The 20,304-nt window shown below is 46.5% G+C and overlaps 1 protein-coding gene across 1 annotated transcript in view; it reads left to right on the top strand.

The window, feature by feature from the left end:
• Positions 1 to 7,643: 7,643 nt before the first annotated feature.
• The window catches only part of LOC126043745 (A-kinase anchor protein 13-like), a 130,494-nt gene continuing 117,833 nt past the window's right edge, over positions 7,644 to 20,304 (top strand). The window contains exon 1 of the mRNA XM_049812579.1: positions 7,644 to 7,778. The gene's annotated coding sequence lies outside the window, so the exon portion shown is untranslated. The remainder of the gene's footprint in view (positions 7,779 to 20,304) is intronic.

Here is a 20,304-nt window from a genome sequence, read left to right as displayed (position 1 = left end):
ACGATTTTGAAGGGCATAGTTACGGAAAAGAAACACCACCAAATCCTACGTCTATCTGTGTAGCATCAAGGGGTTTTTCGTATTTGAGACGTTTATTATGTGAGGCATTTCATCTCCTGTTCTGTCAAGTGATCTTGCTTGATAAGGTGCCTCTCAACTTTCCGATCTGTTACTGTAAGCACATAAGTTACTTTCTGCTCCTGGCTAACCCAGGCAGACAGTGGGAGGAGGGGGAAGTTAATAAAAAGGGAAATACAGCTTTTGCTTAGGTTCTCAGATGACATGGCTAATTAATCAGTCACAAACAAACTCTCCAGGCTGGCAGGTTACCCAAGACAGCTGCTGCCACGGCCCCTGCCCGCCTCGCTACCCAGGGCAGGTACTCAATAATATACTGTATCAGCTTCACTAAGACCAAGCTCAAATATGCCTAAGGATGGTATAACTGCTCTGTGTTGGCAAAAAATAAAAAAAAAAGTTATGAAGACAAAGACCTCATTAGCTGAAGTCGTCTGCTGACTGTAATGACATCCTGGACACCTGTCAATACAGAGCTGCAGGGACAGAGAAGGCTGTTTGATCCTAATCTCTTTCTTGCCAGTCTGGATCAGTTCTGTCTCTGTTTGATCTATTGGAGGTTTAAATGGCCAGCGCGGTGGCCCACTCTGCAGCCTGCAAGGCTGCAGATAAGTCTGCAGAAATACCCAGCTGACCTTGGAATGAGCTTTGCTTGGATTTGCTTACAGGTGGTGATCGAAAATACCGTATGACGGCTGCTTAATGTGAAATAGATCCCTTCCCCACAAAAGCACGTCAGTGTGTGTTGCAAAACACAACTTGCCCAGCCTGGGATGCCAGAGATGCCGTATCCCATTCTTGACACAGCCGATGTAACGGGCTTCTTAGCCCAAGCTGCTAAGAAATGACTGAGAAGCGGTCTAGCATTACAGGAGCGAGGGGAGACCCTGACAAGCCAGAATGCCAAACCTGCAACGTGTCCACCTCACAGCATGTCCCACATGCCTGCTGCTGCAAATAGCCAGCCAAGCCCAGGCTGCCCCCAGCAGCCAGACCTATTGCAACTGAAGGCAGAGAGGAGAAGGGAGAAATGATGCTGCTATGGTGGCTCTCCTGGTCTGAGGAATGTGGAGAGAAGAGCGTCCGTGAGCCTGACTTCTCCTCGAGAACCTCCTTTGGCAGTAGGGACAACTGCCCTACCAAAGTCATGTGCTATCCATATATATTCAGAATTAACTCCTCAGAGGAAGGGCAGAGGGAAGCAGTGCGATGTTAAAAGTTGATGACCAGTGGCACCTCGTGTGTCACAACATTATGTTTGCCATGCTGAACCATACTTCATAGCTGCATGCATGCACAGCATCCAGTGAATGCCCAAGTCCCCGTTGTGCCTCTTGGCATTAGGATTTGTGGCAATGTATCTTTGATTTCCTAGGACCCACATGGCATAGGTTTACAGTGCCTGGTGAAGAAGCTTTCTTTTCACCTCTTGAGAACTGAAGTTATTTTAACCCACTGCCACAAGAGATCTGCACTTGTTAACAGGCCAACTGTTTGTGCTGCTGAACAGAGATGTTCAATGGCCTTTTGTACTTTTCTGTGATTTGGAAGCGTGTTAAGCCGAGGAAAAGCACGGTGCATTTTTGCTGACCCCTGTGCACATCAGCAATTCTGGTGCAGAAGTACTAGGACCATCTGGTAGGTGTATGTCATCTTGCAGAGCTGGGCTGACTGGCAATGGGTACAGAACTTGCGTGCAAGAAAATGGGGCTTCATGACGCGAGGAGAGGAACTTGCTGGCTTTCTAGCACTGGAAATCTCAATAAAAGTCTACTTTGTTCTCAGGAAATGAAGCCAACTACCACAGTCTGCTACAGGTACATGTTGTAACACACAAGTGTTGGCAAAACAGCTGGTGGGTGGCTGATGATGGAAATTCAGAGCAGTTTTTAAAGCACTTTGTATTCAGCCCATAGGTTTTGTGAATATGCCTGAAGTTGATGGTCCAAGATGTGAGTTCCCAGGCTGCATTTGGATCTCTGTGAAACACACATGCTCTCTGTTTGCCTTCCCGAGGAAGGTGTCTCTTCTATTACTGCTTTTTCGTTTGGCAGGTTCATGAACACCAATAGGAAAGGTTTGGGCAGGTATTTAATGCAACGATATGAACAGGAGATGGTGTTTACAGATTTGGATAAGCTGGAAATATTGGCCATCACCTATGGGCTATTGGTTGCCAACATCTGGAGGACTCTCCTCTCTCACATTCTGTAGCTTGGGAGGTCTCATCCAGTCCAGATACACCTACAGAGAAAACCTGAATAGTGGAAGTCAGAGGTGGAGCACTCATATTCTAGACAGAGAAAAAGATACCATTGCACATCCACACAGTAGATAAAATGTTGGCCTGTTTCACCCTTCATAATACTTGCAAGATTCAAGCAAAAATTTCCGAGTGACCTAGATGTTGGCAGTTTCTCTTACTGCCTCACACAAAAAGCAAATACACCCATCAGCTCTGGCACTGGTTCAAGAGAAGCCAGGGATGCCATATGCGTTCACATCCTGGCCACACGTGGTGATGGCAATAAATAATTGGTTGCAAATGCATGTGTTGCTTTCTTGATTAGTTGCTTTACTGTGGGATCTGCTGTATTGGTTAATTTTAATCTACTTTGTATGTTATTTAGAACTGAAATTGAGTAGAGTGCAGGGGTTGAGGAAACTGCTCTAATTTTTAGGGAGTATACTGCATTTGATTAATTTTATTGCCTGCATTGACTAAAAGCTTTTATCCTGGTCTGCTATCAATTTAACTCTCTGTGTTTGTCATTTTTTACTCCTGGGGTCCCACATAATTCAGTTTCGTACATTGTTTTGATGGATGTTTTCTGATACTTCAATAAAGCCTTTTGGCATAGATTTGCCTATCCCTTGCTTTGCACGTAACTGGACAGCAGACCTTGCTAAGGACAGAAATAGAATAGTAGTAAATTAAAAGGCATATTGAAAAGAACAGGATGGCCAGAGCAGACGCCTGTTAAGAGTATCCTTTGACAAAGCATGAAGCTTAAAGCTGAAGTGTGAGAGAAACCCTCCCAGGAGGCTTAACGATAACAGTGTTTGCAGCTGCAAGTCTCCTTTCATCCCTCCCTTTCTGCTCTACCTAGCACCTACGCTGCAGGGCTGAACGGAGGGCAAGCCTGCAGGTACGGCTCTAGTCTCTCTGCTGGGACGAGCAAACACTGTCAGATTTCCAAAGGTCTGGCGGAGGCAGTAAGAGGCTGTGCGAGTTACTATTGTTATAGTTACTATTATTTCTGAGCCCGGGCAGGAGGAGGGCAAAGGCGCAAAACCGTCACCTTCTTTGCAAGACACCTGCACACGCCTTATCCCTGCGGGATGGGAAAGCTGATTGCAGAGCTCCTGTTCTTTGGTTGCTTTTATTTCTTGTTTCTGTGTTAACTGCTTGGGAGTTGCAGATACAGACCTAGGGAGGCAGCAGGTGCAGGTACAACATGGAGCTCGCCAGACAATTTCTTTGGTCTTGAGAATATTTAAAGCAAATATGATATGAAATGAGATTATTTGTGGCTGTCACAAATGCATGTGGGTGTGGTTCTGCTGGGGCTGTCAGCAGAGATGTTTCTTTACCTGTTTCCAGGTCCTTTAAACATCAGTAACTGGAAATTTTTGACCAGAAGAAAAAGTCAGTATTTATATCAGGACATACGATACAACATATGTAAGGGGGAGTTTTGAGAGCTTGGTGTTAGCACAGCTTATCAGCACACGGAGGGGCCCCATGAGCTGCAGAGGGGGACCTGCTAGATGTGCCCCACCAATTGAGCAACTAACTAAAATGACATCTGCACAAGCAACTGATAAGCACTGCCTCCCAGAATTGAGAAATAATCAGAAAGAGCAGTGATGAGCAGCCGAGGTACATGGTGGGTGACAGCTAGGTGCAAGGCTGCACCCCTTCTCCCACCAAAGCCCCACAGAGGGACAGAAGAACCCAGGGAACTTTCTTTGATTTCATTAATTTAATATTCCAGGTCGTAACTGTTTGTGTTTTGGTTTGGGTGGGTTTTATTGCAGTTCACCCATTCCAGGCTATCTCCTGTCCTAAGGGCGAACTCCAATGTCTGATGATTGTGACACACTAAGAACTTTTACATGTTAACCGAGATATTCACGGGAACGGGGAAACTTCTGAAGGCTGCTCTCAGCAACAGTCCATAATTTTGCAGCAAAGATTGCACTGCTCACAGGACTCTAGAGATGATATTGGTGAAGTTTGAAGAAGGAAGAAGATACTAAAATCTCTTCAGGTGTAGCTGCTGTTATCTCAACTACTAGGCACTGTCTTCAAACAAACAGGAACACAAAGAAAATGCCGTGTGCTGTTGTCAGCCACATTAATGCTCAGTGTCGGAGTTTTGTAGCTGCTTAAACATGATGAAAACGAATCTTTAATAGTTGCTGCTTCCATCATTACATTGCACTCTGTTTTCTATTCAGTTGCAAGGACAGCTAATTTCCAGCTAATGGGAACAATGCGCTCATATTGCTAATTCATGCCACTACACACAAATGTTCAGATTATGTTGTGCAGATCCAAATTCCAGTCTGATTCATGAGCTCAACTCGCACTTAAATCCGGTTCCCCAGTAAGAAGTAGGGAGCCCTGCAGCAAAGCTTGTGACAAATTAGAACCTGAAAGAGGCAAGTAAAGAACATCTGATCTGTTTTTTTGGGTTTTTTTTTTTTTTTTGGTAGCGTTTGAAAAGCAGACCTGGACGTACGGCAAATGGTGAAACCCAGGGGAAACAGTGTCAGAGATGATTTGAAGGCAAATGATTTGTCAGGAGGCTGGCATCCACAGAGCTGCTGCGCAAATTTCGCTTCATCTACTGCCTCTGTTTTGGTTTGTGGTTATATGTGGATGCAGATGGGATATTTTGAGATAAAGAATTTGGGGGTGGATAACAATTTAAAGACAAAACTAGAGCGCAGACTACGCCTTGGGGAAGGGAGAGGTAAAAAGATATATTAAGTGCTGCTGAGAGCAGGGGCTGGGCATCTGAAGTGGCTCATACAGCCTTTTCATGGCAGATGCTCACTGGTCTCTGGTCCTAGGGCACCACGAGCTCTCCCACAGGCAAAGGGGTCCCGGGCTCAGATCCAAACTGAGCGTCTGTCCGACCCCTTGGTAGTCTTGGGAGATGTCTACCCACCTCACAGCCCTGCCTACCTTTGCTAATTCCCCTTCTAAGTCTCCACCAGCGCCTGGCACTCTGGGGATACGCAGGCAGCTGGAGAAGCCCACTCTGGCGAGGAATATTACTGATAGGAAAAATTACACCTTCTCTGCCTGTGTTTTGATTCACCCTCCTTGACTGAAAGGGCCAGAACACCTGTGATGAATGGGGCTCATCCGTTGATCCTCCTGCTTTGGTGCTAAGCTGCTGCGTCATCTTTCCTCAATATTTTCCATGTTCATTTCCTTGCCTCTTAGTTTAGGATATCATGACTATGGTAAACGCTCCTGGACAGCCTTGTTGGCAGATTACCTTTGCACGCTTGCTCTGAGAAGACTTCCCCAAAGCATTTCCAAACTATTTGCAAGAGCGGCACGTGTGAGCCCATATGCACGGGCAAGTACGCAGCCGGTACAGACTCAGGTTGAGCCCTCTCTTTGGGGTGTCTGATTCCCACAACGCGTCTGGGGGGCCTCTACAGCAAGGCCAGGGCTGTGTCAGCTCCAGGTGAGACAGCAGAAGACAGAGGTTGACTTGCCAGGCTGGAGTTGACAAGCAGAGATGTAATGTTCCCTTGATGGACAACCAAGAGAGTAGAGCTAAAGATCTTGGTGTGTGTGTTATGGAAAATTTTAGGCATCTGTTATCTGTTACCATGCTACCTAGCTCACGATTGCCTCAGATGTGATGAGGTAGGTTGGGCTGGGCTGGGTTAGTCATTGTTTGGTTGGAGACTTGTAGGTGGCAGTTTCTGCAAGAGGTGGCTTTTCACTAGATGGTGCTCTTTCCTGAGCCATCACTGTGCCTGACCCCTCTTCTCGAATCTGGGAACTTAAAAGTGGTCTGCCTTACATGCCCTTCTTATGGGGGTGGGAGGAAGGGAAATGAAAATGTATTTCCAGCGTCTTTGCTCTCATATGCCTTACCCTATCGAAGCCACGTAAGAAAAAGTATTGCTTCACATCCCGGTTGAAAAGGCTATACGATGCTGGTACGTTCCAGCCTCCAAAAATGACCACATTGCACAAGTGTTGAAACCACTTTTATTATTTCAGTCAATTTGAACTGAATCAACAGTGCATATGTTGGAAGACAATGCCAAGTTCACACACAGGGATTTCAGCAGAAAACCTGCACCGCACACAGTATTGTTATTTCTTTTCTACCTAGCGAGAACATGATATACGGGAATTACCTGCAGCCTTTGCCCGGTGCTCTGGCCAGCAGCAAGGTCTCCTTGGAAAGTGCTGTAAAATGTTTTGGGGGTCGGCTGTCGTGAGGTGAGGCTGCCCAGCTCTCGTGAGGCAGGACACGCACGTTAAGCTCAGTGTTGTTACTTTCTTGGTGGACGTGATCAGCCGGCCGCTGCCAGGGCTAGCGGGATATACGCACGTGCAGTGGGTTAAACCGAGCGGAAACGTTGGGCCACAACTCTTTGTTTCCAAAGAGTTTCCAACAAAAATGGTGACTGAAGTCAAGTCACCACCAGGAAAGATCACGCATCTTCTTTCCCAGGGGCCTCCTCAAGCCCAGCCACACACGGACGACAGGCCACATGAACTCGTCTGCTAACGGTGGGTTGCCATTTCCACCGGTTTTCTGGGGCACGGTGTGGGAACGGCACGGGAGATGTTCCTCGCTCAAACGCACGCCCCTTCCATAACCGTAGAAGAACCGGGGCAAGGTGGTGAGGGGCAGGAGGAGGCCGTGGGCCGGCTCGGTGGGGCTCAGGCTGAGCTGCTAAAACCGTGGTAGGTACGGACGCGCGGCAGATCACGCTCAGGACCGGACGGTTCGCGCTCTCAGCGCCAGAAGAGGCTGTGTAACTGCTGGAGGCAGGAACGCTAGAAAGGCAGCCCCAAGCAAACGGGCCCTCGACGCTGAAGTTTAGCGCGTGGGAAGGAAACGTCCCCCCTCGCACGAAAGTCAACCCGCGGCACAAAAAGCCGCCTGCCTCCTTCCAGCCCGGCAGCACGCCACTACGCTCAAGCAGGCGCGTCTCCCCCGGCAGCTGAGCCGGGCGGCGAAGGGCAAACGGGACGGAGCGGCGGCCAGGTGACAGGCCGGCAGGTGAGGAGCCGGGCGCTCGCCCGGAGCCGGGCGCTCGCCCGGAGCGGGGCTGCCGGCCTCCTCCCGGCCGGCCCGTGCCCTCGCCGGGAGCCGGGGGCCGCGCAGCGGGACCCCGCCGCCCACCGCGCTCGCGGCGGTGCCACCCTCGGCCCTGCGACTCCCCCTCCCCGGGGGCGGCCCCGCTCCGCGCGGCTCGGCGGCGGCGGCGCATGCGGGCTGGCGGCGCGGCGCGGGGGCGGGCACGGCGGCGGCAGCGCTGCTCAGGTTGCGAGCCCGCAGCCCCCGGCCCTCCTTCCTGCCCGCCTCCCCGGGCGGAGAGCACCCGGCCCGGCCGCCTCTTTCCCCCCCTCCCCGTCCCCTTCCCTCTCCCTTCCCTTCCCTCCCGGCCCCGCTGCCAGGGGCGAAGCCGCCCGCCGGGCCCCCGCGGTGAGTCTGCCCCGCCGGAGTTGGGCGAAGGGGTGGGGGGAAAGTTTGGGGAGGCCCCTGGAGGGGGGCGGAGGGGGGCGGGGGGGTCGTTCCCTCGGGGCGGGGGGGCGCGCTGCGGGCGCCCCCCCGCCCCTTCCCGCGTCCTCGCGCGCTTCCCCCGCCCTTCCTCCCCCTCGTCCTCGGGGTTTTTTATCTGCGCGCAACTTCGCGGGGAGCCGCTCCGGGCGGCCCCTCTGCTTCGCGCGTCTTCGCCCCCTTTCATTTCGTGATTATTATTTGGCTTTTTTTCGTTGATTTTACGCGTTCTCTCGCGCGGCTGCTCCGCGCCGCTATTGTCTGCGGGGCCGGGGCCGGGGCCGGGGCCGTGGCCGGGCGCGGTCCCCCCGCTGGCGGCGCGGGGGTGGCGGCCCCGCTCCCCGGGGGGCGGCGGCGGGCGCGGAGCGTGCCCCGAGTGTGCGCCCGGGCACACGCCCACCCCCGGGACGGCCCCCCCCCCCCGGCCAGCCCGGGCCCCGGCCTCCCTCCGCTTCCGCGCTATTGCAGTTATTGATGTCCTGATCTGAGAAAAAAAACCACCACCCAGCACAACCACCCCAAACCTCCAGCCTCGCTGACGCAACTCTGTATCTGGGTTTATTGCGAAGAAAGTAATCTGGGCTTTATATCAGAGTTTGCGAAGCAACAGGCCGGTGTTGGGTTTTCTCACCTTTGGGGCCGAGTGGGTCTTTGAAGTTACTCAGAGGGTCGTTGCCGCGGGGCCTGTTTTATGCATTCGCTCTGTTGCTTGAAAATACGTATTATTTTTTTTTTTTTTCCTCTTTTCCCCCTTCTCGGGCGGAGACACTCTTCTTTTGAAGGAAATGCAGGAGTTTTTTCTGGACGAAGATTGTGAAAGGGTAGTTGTTTCTTAACCTGTAAATTGTCCGGGTTTATTAATCCACCTTCTGTGATTGTGTTATCCCTGCAAGTCATGTAAAGGAGCTGGGATTAGTAGAGATCAATTTTGCTGACCTCTGGAATTGGTTCTGCTCCAGTGTCCTGTACGGGGCTTCATGGTAGCTGGAGCTCAGAAGTGAGAAAAAGTGATTTTCAAAAGTGTTTGGTTTTGGTTTTTGTTGCCCCCTTTTTTTTTTTTTTTTTTAAGAGTGTACTGTACCGATTCTGTTGTGTATGACCAGATACGGACTCGATAAATGGATTAGAAATGCTGTACTTCTGTGGGACAGTTGGTCGCTGTGGTGTTCTCTGTAATCTTGGCCAGCCGTAAAACTTTAGGTACTCATGGAGATATGCGATGCAGTAGAAATATGTAAAGCACGTAGCTTCAGAGCTGAGTTTAGACAGTTGGTCTGAGATCCATGAATGTCTTGTGTGCTGGGAGTTTTGGCTAATGTAATCTAATCAGTTTTAAAGGGCCAAGCTACATTATTTCCGTTTGTGGTAACTCTCTTCAGCTTAAAATCAGTCCCTTGCCAGGTGTGTGTTTCATGTTTTGCACGCCCTTGCCGTGCTATTGTGGAATTGCAAAGGTGAACCAAGTTCCACATAGTTCCTTAAAGGTAAGGTACTAATGATTCATTTATTACTGTGTTAGAGGAGGTGTATTTTTATACATAGATACTTTAGTAGTGGGAGTAGATTGATGTTAACCTCATAACATCCGTGCCTGTGAATAGAAGCTGCTGTCTGTACTAGAGGAGCGTTTGCTCAGAAGGCGCTTGCTGTGCTTTGGGCCGCTCTGGTCCAGGCTGTCAGCCTCCATGGTGACAATATCTTGCTTGGGCAGTTGGGGTTGTGTGGGGTTTTTTTGTTGGTTTTGTTTTTTTTTTTTTTTTTTTTTTTTTTTGTTGTTTGTTTTTTTTGTTTTTTTTTGTGTGTGTGGTTTTTTTTTTTTTAACAAGCCTGATAGCAGGGTAAGGGTGCGTTAGGCAAGGTGAGGATCATCTGGGCATGTGTTGTCCCTTGGCATGAGTTCAAGCCTGTACCGATCTTTCGTGTTCATGGGTAGAGCCCAATACATCTCCTGTCTGTCCTTCCAGTGCCGCCCGGTGCTGGGCAGACAGGCTAGCCCGGGGCTGTTGCTAGAAGGGCATGGATGTTGAGTTCTGCAAGGCAGACAGGTTTTGTAGGCAGCCTGAATGACGAGTCTCCTGCAGGTAGCGTGGATGTGCCGTGTTGCGTGACGGCGTTCCAGCCTGCATCTCCTGCCCGGCTCCGTTGGTCAAGGGATGGCTGGCATAGCCTGAGAGGTGAGGACATGGCGTGTTCGAAGTAGCAGAGTCCGTCCGGGGACTGCAGCCAGAGAGAAAGGCAGGAGCTTGATGTTCCTGATTTACAGCTTCACAACATCAAAGGAGGAAAATGCAGTTAAGAAGGTGAAGCTTCTCATAGAAACAGAGCTCTGCCAGGTACTGTCCGATGGGGGATGTTTTTAAACACAGCCTATATAGGGAAGCTTTGAGACTCAGGCTTATGAAGAACTCGCTACTAATCTCTCAGCAGGATATACTCCCGAGTAAGCTATGTTCTGGTCTAGGGTACGCTCCTGTGCTAAGAGGAGGATTAAGTACCGTTAAAAGAATTCGGTTATTCTTTCCAAAGTATGAATTAAGGCAGTGGCCAATAAATTATACTAGAGGAAAAAAACATTGGTAGGTTTATTGGTGGTATGCACACGCTCCTCCTGTGTTACAAAGGTAGCGGGTGCTTTCATGTAACTTTCTGCTGGCATAATAAGTTTTAATAGATAGCTACCTAACAAAAAAAATCATTAGTAGATGTTGTCATGCCTGCTGTACCTATTTCTTTTCCGCTCTGTTTCCAGGGTGCCAACACACTGGTTTTCTCTGCCTGGTATTTGGTGGTGATCCATGTGCCTATAAAACAGTCCTTGAAGCAGCTTGGAAGCTTTTCTACTTATTACTGTAGCTGGTTATCTCTGCAATCTACTTGAGTGCTATTAAATGTTATTTCTGTAGGGGTTTCCCACATGGGTGATAAATAACCTGAAGTAAACTGAACCACATAGCTGATTAGTGTGGAGGAACTATTTGGTTTTGGTTTTGCTCTACCGGTGGAAGGCAGTGCTAAGAAGTTAAAAACTTGAGCGAAAGGCTAGATAGTCCAGGAGGCCAGAAAGGCACAAGATGCCCTCCCTCGGTGACCGTGGCCCCGTGTTTTACCAGCCTCCTGGACAGGGAGTTGGCAGTTGGTGTGGTTTCCAGCCGGAGGATAACGTAAGCAGCATCCCATTTGCAGGCACACAAAAGGCTGGATGGGGAAAGCTGGGGTGGGAAGCACCTTGCAGCCAGCAGCTTGTGATTACTGGGTGCTGCTCCGTGCCAAGTGCTCATGTGTTTGCTTGCTTGCATTGATCAGCTGTAGGATAGATAAAGGTAATGAGTGACTTTCTGAAGCAGCTGATAGCTTTGGGTGTAGATGCAGTTCTGCTTTGCTGCTCTGGGGTTTGCCAGGGGGGATATAATCCAGCTGGGAGCCTGGTTCAGGGCTGGCGTGTACCACCTGAACAGTCATTTCCAGGAAGCACTGCACTTTTTCTAATTCAGAACTTGTTGTTAGGGTGTTAGATGCAATGAGACTTTTATGAATACCTTAGTCATGCTTCACTTTTTTTCTCCTCTAAACCAGCTGTCAACAATCTTGCTGTGGGGAGGGAATGGGCCACTCCTTGTACTTACTGAACAGTCAAACACTTCAGTCCTGGTGTTGCAGCCTGGCATTGCATTTCTTAGTTACTTTTGGAAACAAAGCTGTGGATGTGGCATAATGTTGTCTTTTTATTTATTTATTTATTTAAACCTGCGTTTCTGCCTTGCAAATGACCTTTATGTGGATCTAGAAGGCAAAGCACATCACTGGGAGTTAGCTGGTTAGTTACTTTGGTTAGTGATAAGAAAACATGATGGCAGTGCTCCAGGGAAAGCAGCTATGCTGGGAACTTGTTGCTGCAGTCAAGCTATACAGATCTTTTTCAAAAAGATATATCTCTATATATTTATGGCCCTTTGTCACGGAAACAGGGAGACTCCTCTGTATTTGTCTACGTGACAAATATGATGCGACGCCACAAATCCTGTAAACAGTTTAAATGCCCTTCCAGAGACTGCTGGTGGAAGCATGCAATAGGTAAAACTTTTTCAGCGTTATCCTAAACTCAGAACTGTAATTCTGTGATCTCTTTTGTGTGTTGGTGTAGGCGTAAGCAGCCTCTTCCAGTTCTCCAGTCAGACCATGCTGGGATTTGTGGGTCAGTTCAGCGAGTCAGACTGGGAAATGGATTCCAGTTAAGAATACTCCCCCCCCCCCCCCCCCAGTACATTTCATACCTTGGATCAGTTCAGCAAAAACGTTCATTCTTTACCTGCATCAGTTCCCTGACTCATGTCCCTTTGCGGTCTCACAAGCAGCTGCTGTGGCAAAGGCTCCGGTGCTTCCACCAGGAGAAATGCTCCTGGAGCTACACCCTTGGAAGTGCTTTTCCGATTGCAAAGAAGACATTTGACTGTGGTGCCCATCCCTGTTTTATAGCATGTGAAGACGACAAGGGAGATAGATGTGTTTCTAAGATAAGCCAGTGCATTAGAAGTCAAAGTGTTTCCTTTTTAAGTTCCCTAAGACTGCAATTATTTCTTCTGGAGTGAAGATATATCTTCTCTGCAAAAATAAGCACTGCCATTTTTATAATTTTTAAAAATTTTCTTTATAACCATTTTAGGTACGCTTTTCAGTTGTTGAGGAACAAGGTAAGAAAGTACAGTAATCACAAATATTTTTATGTAGTTGACAGTCCTTAAAAGTATACAGTATGATATCTTGCAAAAAGTAAGCTTTAATTCTGTTGTAGTTGTAATGGATCACATGTTGTGACATGGTCAGGCAGTCTAACAAGACTGTTTTACATATATTTAAAAAAAACCCTTAAAAATCAGATGCTGAAGAGTTTATTGGGTGACTTTTATTATGAGTGAGAAAAAGCTAAATTCCTTTGCTGGTCTAGGGATGTAGTTCTCACAGTCCAAATGCTGAATTGTAACAAAGGTGCATTGGGAACTTCTCAGATATTGTGAATTGGAGTGAACATAAGGAAAAAATACCCCTCAAACTACTCTCAGCACCTCCCACAGCACTTGTGTTGAGGGCTTGAAATACGCTACGTTCCATGTTTTGTGTGCGAGGTTGGGTTTGGCGCCTCTGGGCAGCCTCCTGCAGGGTTTCTTGCTGCTGTGAGGGCTGGTTGCTGGTGGCATGGACCTTATGGGCTTCCACGGTTCATAGAGGACCTTTATTTTTGGCCTTGGCTGCAGCTTCCAGAGTGGTGCTTTTTCACAGGTTGACTTGTAATTCTGTAGCAGGGGTTCATTTGACAAAGTTAATCTTTCTTGACCACTTGTATTTTCTTTGAATCTCTTTCCCCTTTATAAGGACCAGGAATTCGCTTTTACATTTCTTTAGAATGATCCAATCTCTTCATTCAAAAATTTTTTTTCAGTGATTCCGTAAGTTGTTCATAATAAATTATTTTCCCATCTGGCTGCTCTCTTGTCTTTCCAAAACTGGTGATAATTTTTTAATCAGTAGATGTGGCGAGTGAACTGTCACAGTTTTCTTGTATGTTTGATCCTTGCATGAGGTCGCTGTTTGGTTTCCTTGGAAGTCGTGGGATGGCACCTGATCGCTTTTATCAGTGAGTTGGATTCTGCATAGTTGCACCTCTGAGATAGTATTAAAGTGTATGAGCGCAGGTAGTTGCAACTGATCTATTGCATCTTAGTCTCAAGCACTTGTGAAATTTTATGATAGACTATGCAAAAAGTTCAGCATTTGCCAGAGTAGCTTTTGACTGCTTCTCGTCTCTGTTGGTGTATTTTTTTTTTACTTCATCCAGGTGGCTAGTCTACCTTTCACAAAAATCATTACCCTTCGGTCTTTCTGCTGAACTGTTTTTAACTTAACATTACATTTGCAAATGTACATGGTGAGAGATCTACCCAAATTGTTGTTTAATGTAAGATGTTATTTACAGTGTGACAGCACTGCTAAGATCTGATCCAGTGTAGAAGGAAGGATTTAAGGATTTTCTTCTGTAGCAGCTACTTCAGGTTTTATTTCCGAGTGGGAAGGAAAATAAGTGATGAATTACTTATTTAAATACGAGGCTGAATGTTGGTGAGACTTACTCTCCATGAGCATGATTTAAGGTGGTCACCTTAAAGCAGAAGGTTGTATGTCATTTGATGATGATGCTCAAAACTTTGTTGAGAGAAACTACGCGATGTGTCATGTTTGAATCCCCTGTGGTTTTTATCACCCGTGACTAATGCAAATTGGAGCAGTAAGCTATGTTAAAACCTGTGACGTATTCTGTAGCTTCATCTAAATTGTATCTGATGTTTCTGGCAAAGTTACTTGGGAAAGTAAATCTCTTTCCCAATGTGTCTCTGCCCCCAGTGGTGTAACTGCTCAGTAAGTCTGAATGCTGCAGTTAATAAAACCATTACAGAGAAGGATTTTGGCACGGAGCAGCTGTTCTAAACCGGACTGTCTTCAGACTCAAACTACTGACTCACCCTTTCTTTTTCCATGGATTAACACACCTGGCATGTGTCACGCACGGATGCTGGCCCACTCGTCGTGGTCTTGCGGGTATCCCTGTTTTCAGTGTAGGGAAGGCCAAAGCGGGGGATGTGTGTGAATCTGCACAGCGACCCCCTGCAGAAGATAAAAACCTCCTAATGGAAGTTGATGCCGAGAATGGGTTTGTCCAAAGACTCCTTTCAGCATGTCCCTGATCCTGGGCTGCAGGAGGGATGCTGCTCTGCTCCTGCTGCATTTTAGGGGAGCTGCTGCTTGTGTGAGGTCCTTCCCTTTGGTGCGACCATACAAAAAGCTGTGCTGGGTCAGGCCATGGTCTCTCCGGCCTCATTTCCTTCCCCACATCGTTGGTTGTGGGTCCTCAGGGACGTTGCAAGAGCAAGGCAAATGGTCCGCACTAGTGTCCGTGGGCATGGTGGGGTTCAATACCAGGATGTGTGGCACTTTCGGCTTCCCGGCACGTGCGGTGCTCAATATACCCGGCTGAATCTTGGAAGCTGCTGTCAATAGGAAGAGAGGGAAAATAGGGGATGCAGAGGCGTGAGATTGCTGAGGCGAATGAGAGTCTTGGTCGCTTTATACACTGGTTTCCCTCCTGAGTTTCCTCTGGGATGCTGAAGCCTTCGGTCCCATAATAGTGGTGGGACAATGAATGCTCGGATGGAGGAAGCAGGTGTTAAAGGAAGGGGGGAAGTGATTTATTTTTTTTGGGGGAAGGGGGAGACAGGATGGCCGGATTTGACCCATATACAAAGCGAGTTCTTCTGGCACATGAGCTTGCGCATAGCACAGCACACTTACTAATTGCCGAACCCACAAGTAAGATGGCAGCAAAACTGCGACTTGCCCTTTTTTGTTTTTTTGAGTTAATATCATGTAATGAGTCAGCTGAGGAGTGAGGCTTACGTGAGGTACCTCTGATGTTACATGATGAATTTTGTTGTTCTTTTGTTCCCTGCTACCGTAAACCCTTCACTGTGGTAACAAGGCTGCGGTACTGACAGCACTGGACATCTTCAAGTCTGCACTTCGTGCTTGGGGAGCGCTGGTTTTTAATTGTTTTAAAACCAAACTGGAGATGAATGAGTTTACTCGTGACCTAGAGTAAAACAGTTTCCGTAGTCTGAAGGTCTGAGTTGATGCAGAGGATGATTCTGGAAATTGAAGTAAAACACCCTAGTTCACGTGCTATGTAGCAGATGTGTTTGCATCCATAGCCAAAAGACTTCCCATCCTGGGAGTAATGACAGCACTTAATTTCAGTGAGGTTTCCAGCCTGTGCAGGAGCTTCTCTTGAACATGGGAGTCAGTTTTTCCATTGCTGCGTGGTTTGCAGCCTCTCCACCCATTTTTATGGTGAGTGATCATCGTCTGAGAACACAGTGGAGCACAAGAGGTGGTGAGCAAACCTTTTGTTGCATTAAATTTAAATGTTTATAGCTTCTCTTCTCTTAGCAGCTGCAGAGAAGGTAGATTGTTTTAGCTGAGTAGAGAAGTAAAGACTAAACCCCTTTTACATGTACTGTCGTAAAAGGAAGTTTTGTGTAATGAACATTCATTTCACAAGGTCCAGGTGACTCTTTACACTTGTGCGTGATGCAAGGCGAAGCGTTGCTGCATATGTTTCTGTTAACTGCAGGTTTTTCTATATTAAGTAGTGTGGTTGCCAACAGGAAAATATATGTTGTCTTCAGGTCTGTCATGAGAGGATGCTAGGGGTTATATTGGTACCTGCCATGTGGCTGTGCTTCTGTACTGGTGGCTCCACGGAGTTCTCCTGACTTGGGCACAGGAGCGTTAATCTGCTTGTGCAATGGGGGCTTGGGAGTCTCCAAAATCTGGAGCTACTTTTCCACTCTGGCCAGGGCTACTGATTTATTTTTGACTGAGTCTTTTGGTAGTGTAGCCTGAAGAAGGGTGCGTGTAGCATGGAGGCTGATATTTGAGCACTTAACTAGGTTAAAAGTGCTTTTAACTAGGTTAAAAGTATGTTCTTGGGTGGGTTTCTTGCTTGTCTCCTTTGTAAGATGCTGGAGGGGAGGGGAGTGGAGTGGTAGGAGCTGATTTCTTGGCAGCTGTTCCACAGTTAAAACGGCCTCAGTCCTTTCCGTGAGCCATGTATTAAGCTAGAAAAAGAACTAGCTTATTGCTTGAAGAGCTTACAAGCTAAAACTGTGGGTAATAAATATGCTTGCATGGATGTTAAGAGGATTAATTGTTTGTGAAGTGCATTGAAAGTGGGAAAATTAAAGAAGTACTTAAGTGGTAACTGGCTGCATGTCATGTATGTCTCATTAATTTGTTTCTCCTCCTTCCAGTCAGATTACAAGCAGCATTTATTGATCTGTAAACAGTCACCTGAGTTCCATGTTTTCCTGTATTTTGGGAATTTAAATTTACGTATGGGCACTACCTTTAAGGTGGTAAAATGTTGTCTCTTCAAATATCATATCTGAAGAAGAGGTACCCTGCTAAATGTGATGTGCTTCCTTCTGCAGCTGGAATTGGCTCTGTTTAAACTATGGGGTTTAGTGCTTAGACCTCCCTGGTTTTTCCTTTATCAGATTAGCCAGGATTTTGGCAGGACTTTGTGCTGCTTTTTCTTAGCCAATCGACTTGCATGTGAGTGTTCAGGAACTAACTTTCTTTATAATCTCAAAGTTCAGAAGTCACTGGGCTGTTTGAGACTAATAAGAGATCCTATCCCAGCAACAGCTTACAGTGGGCGTATAAAAGGAAAACATTTCAGTAAGTGGAGAGCAAGTTTTGAAATGAAAATTCAAAACTACTTAAGGAGGATGGAGGACTTGTAGCAAAGAAAGTGTTTGAAAATATATACATCTTCCTGAAACTACAAAACATGAGTGTACTTTTTTTAGCCTTTCTTTACTGGATTGCTTGCATGACCTGTCCCCTCTGCTCTGTCAATTAATACTATAAGATAGCAGATAAGTGGCAATCATATGGTTCCTGTACAATTGCATTATATAAAAAGATTGAGTATTTGAGATACCTTTTATAATTTTTATATATCAAGGGAGTGTAAACTCAAAGTTTTTTAATGCTCTGCTTAGAAGAGTCTTCATTTTTTTTCTTTTTTTTCCCCTGTCCAGCATCTAATTTGTAAAATCTTTGCCAGTTTTTCCTAAAAACCTAGTCTGGTCAGTACTTCTGATATTAATTACAAAAGAATAATACAGTTTGCGTAAACACCTGTCTGTATTTATGCCTTGGGCTTGTGATGTTTCAGTGCCAAGAGAAACTTCAGCCATTTTGGAGGAAGCATGCTTTAAGTCTTGTTAAATTTTGTCTTTGGGAATGCTACATCACTTGGTAGTTTGCATTGAAGGAGATAAATTGTTTTCTTTGTGGGGATTCCTTTGGCTCTTGGATAAGCTGGATCTGAGCCACTGGATAACTTGAGGATGAAGAACAAGACTTGGTTTAGAGTTTCATGGAGGTTGGAATGAGGACCAGGGAGCTGTTGCAGCAGGGTTGTGTTAATGTGGCTGTGATGCTCAGCAGAGCGGTGTTTTGAACTCCTGCTCAAGAGATGTAAAACTCTGTCTAGTTGGGACTATGTCGCTTCTGGCCAGTTGGCAAAAATAAATAAATAAATAACTAAATAAAAAAAATTCCGTGATGGAGAGGAGAGAAAGAGCTGTTGGGATGCTGCTAGATGAGAGCCTAGCAGCAATGGGGAATTTGGGAATATGCCCGAGCTGGGGAATGCTCTGAGGAGCTCTGGGAGTGTGCCTTCCAGCCAGGGAGAGTTGTGGGGTGGTGATGGCATGGGCCACCCTGCATGTTGGGAACTAATTGTCACCTCTGCTTCTTGCTCAGCCTCAGTGTTACCAAGCCATGCCTCATTCAAGAGCAAACTTGTGGATGTGTCCTGGGCAGTAAGCAGTGTACTGTGAAAATAAAGGAGTAATCCTGTTTGCTAACTTCTCCTTGAAGTTAGCAAACTTTCTTAGTGCAGGATGTTGAACCCCTGGTGCCATTGTGTGCCACGTCCTGGGTGTAGTTGCCTTGGTCACTGTCCTTGCCTGCTAAGGAGCACAGGCAGGATCAGAACAGATGTTGAGTTTTGTTTACCTCTTTAAATTATCTGTGTCAGCTCCACAGTGCCTGTTATTCAGAAAATAAATCTTGTCTGATATGTCCAACCCAGAAAAGTGCTTATATATCCAGCAGCCAGGAAATCGACTAAGTCCTGATCTGTTCTTAATTTCTTGTGTTTCCTGTGGTTTTATTGTTTGTGTTACCAGCCCTAATATTTACATACTTCTGAATGAGCTTTTCTTTTTTTGGAAGATACTGCTTTGTTCGTATGCCTTGCAGAACAGGTTCTTCCTTTTTTTTTTTTCCAAGAACCAAACAACTTACTTTCTCAAAGGAGTAGGAGAAAAAAAAAAAAAAGGAAGATTATAGGAAACACCAAAGGGAGATATCTAAGAATAGAATTGTTTTTTGCTGATGATATGCTGAGACTCATTCTAAACTTGCATCTTCGTTCCAAATGTCCTTGGGCTCTTTGAGAGCTTTGTAAACTTCTTGCATATCAAATTATGTGCTTGTGGGTGATTTATCTGAATAGCAGATGCATTTACAGTTGGCATTTTAAATGCAAAGGTGCTTCTATGAAAACGCTTGTAAGAACAAAGTTGTACTTTCCACTAAAACCCCAAAGAGTTAGCAGGGCAAGTCAGTGGACTTTGCAATGTTAATGTTTAAAAGTAGTGCTGGTGAATGTTGTCCAGCTATGTCTCCCTGGAAGCTGATGTCGTCTTTTTTTCTGCAAAGTAAGGAAGATTTCATGGTTATGTTCCTGCCTTTCTTCTGGGTGTGGGGGAGTGATAGAGCTGGTGTTCTTCTGGAGGTCTGCCACTTGGTACATCAGCTGGCCTTTTTTGCCATGGATATTTAGTTTCCTCTAATAATCCTTTAGGAACTAGAAGTTGTCAATTTTTTTAAAAAACAATGTGGTCTCTAAAGAAGTTTTGATGACCCTTTATTTGCAGGTATTACTGTTCTATGTTGATTTTTCGACTGCTCTTCAAATATACCTCTTAAGAAGCAAGGCAGAACTTTAGGACTTTTTTTTTTTTCTTTTAAATCTGTTCTCCCTGCTATGAAATAAAACCTATTTGCACGTTGATGAATAGTGGCTAGGAAGCCTGTCTGGTTCTGCAACGGGATCCATAAATAGCATTAGTGTCTAGTTTACTTTGGGAAGGAATCTGTCCCGTTGTGGTGGTGGTGGGAGGGGAGCCTTGCACTCACTCGCAGTAAAGTTGCCCTGTCTGGGCAATGTTCACCAGCATGACACTTTAAAAGAAATATGATACAGCATGTGTAGCTTAAGTATTTGAAGTACGGAACCCCTTTAAAAGCTCATTTAATAGAAATGGGTTGTACTGACTTTTTTTTCTCTATACCTCTGCTGTGGGCTCAGAAAGGACTCTGTGGATCTTAAAGCTGGTGTGAAAAAGTGCTTTTCCCATCACCCTTCCTATCTCTTGCCGCAGGGAGCACCTTGGGACAGGCGGAGTGCGTCGTCGCATGTGGTCTGTGTATAACGCTCCAGTGTGTTCGGGTGGATGGGGCAGCGCTTGGAGTAGCTGTTCTAGTTGCCAGACTGGATCTGGCAGCTAATTCTCAAACCTGTTAGGCCTCAGGATTGAGGTTTGGATGAAAGCCTCTGAAACGCCCCCTCCCAACCATTTGTAAGGATATTTTTTGAGCCAAGAGCACCAGGTTTGGTCTTCGGAGCGTTTGGTTTGTGGCACAGTTGCTAAAGGAGCAGCTGTCCTCTCTGCTAGGTAAAAATAGGTTTATACTGGAAAACAGAAGGAGAAAGTTCAGGTGTTTCAGGTACTGCCCAGTTATTCATCCCTGATGCCCCAAAAGC

The sequence above is a fragment of the Accipiter gentilis genome, chromosome 10 (genome assembly GCF_929443795.1).
Source record: "Accipiter gentilis chromosome 10, bAccGen1.1, whole genome shotgun sequence".
Classification (NCBI taxonomy): Eukaryota; Metazoa; Chordata; class Aves; order Accipitriformes; family Accipitridae; genus Astur; species Astur gentilis.
Note: the sequence above shows the minus strand (reverse complement) of the source record. Positions and strands in the feature narration are given on the sequence as shown.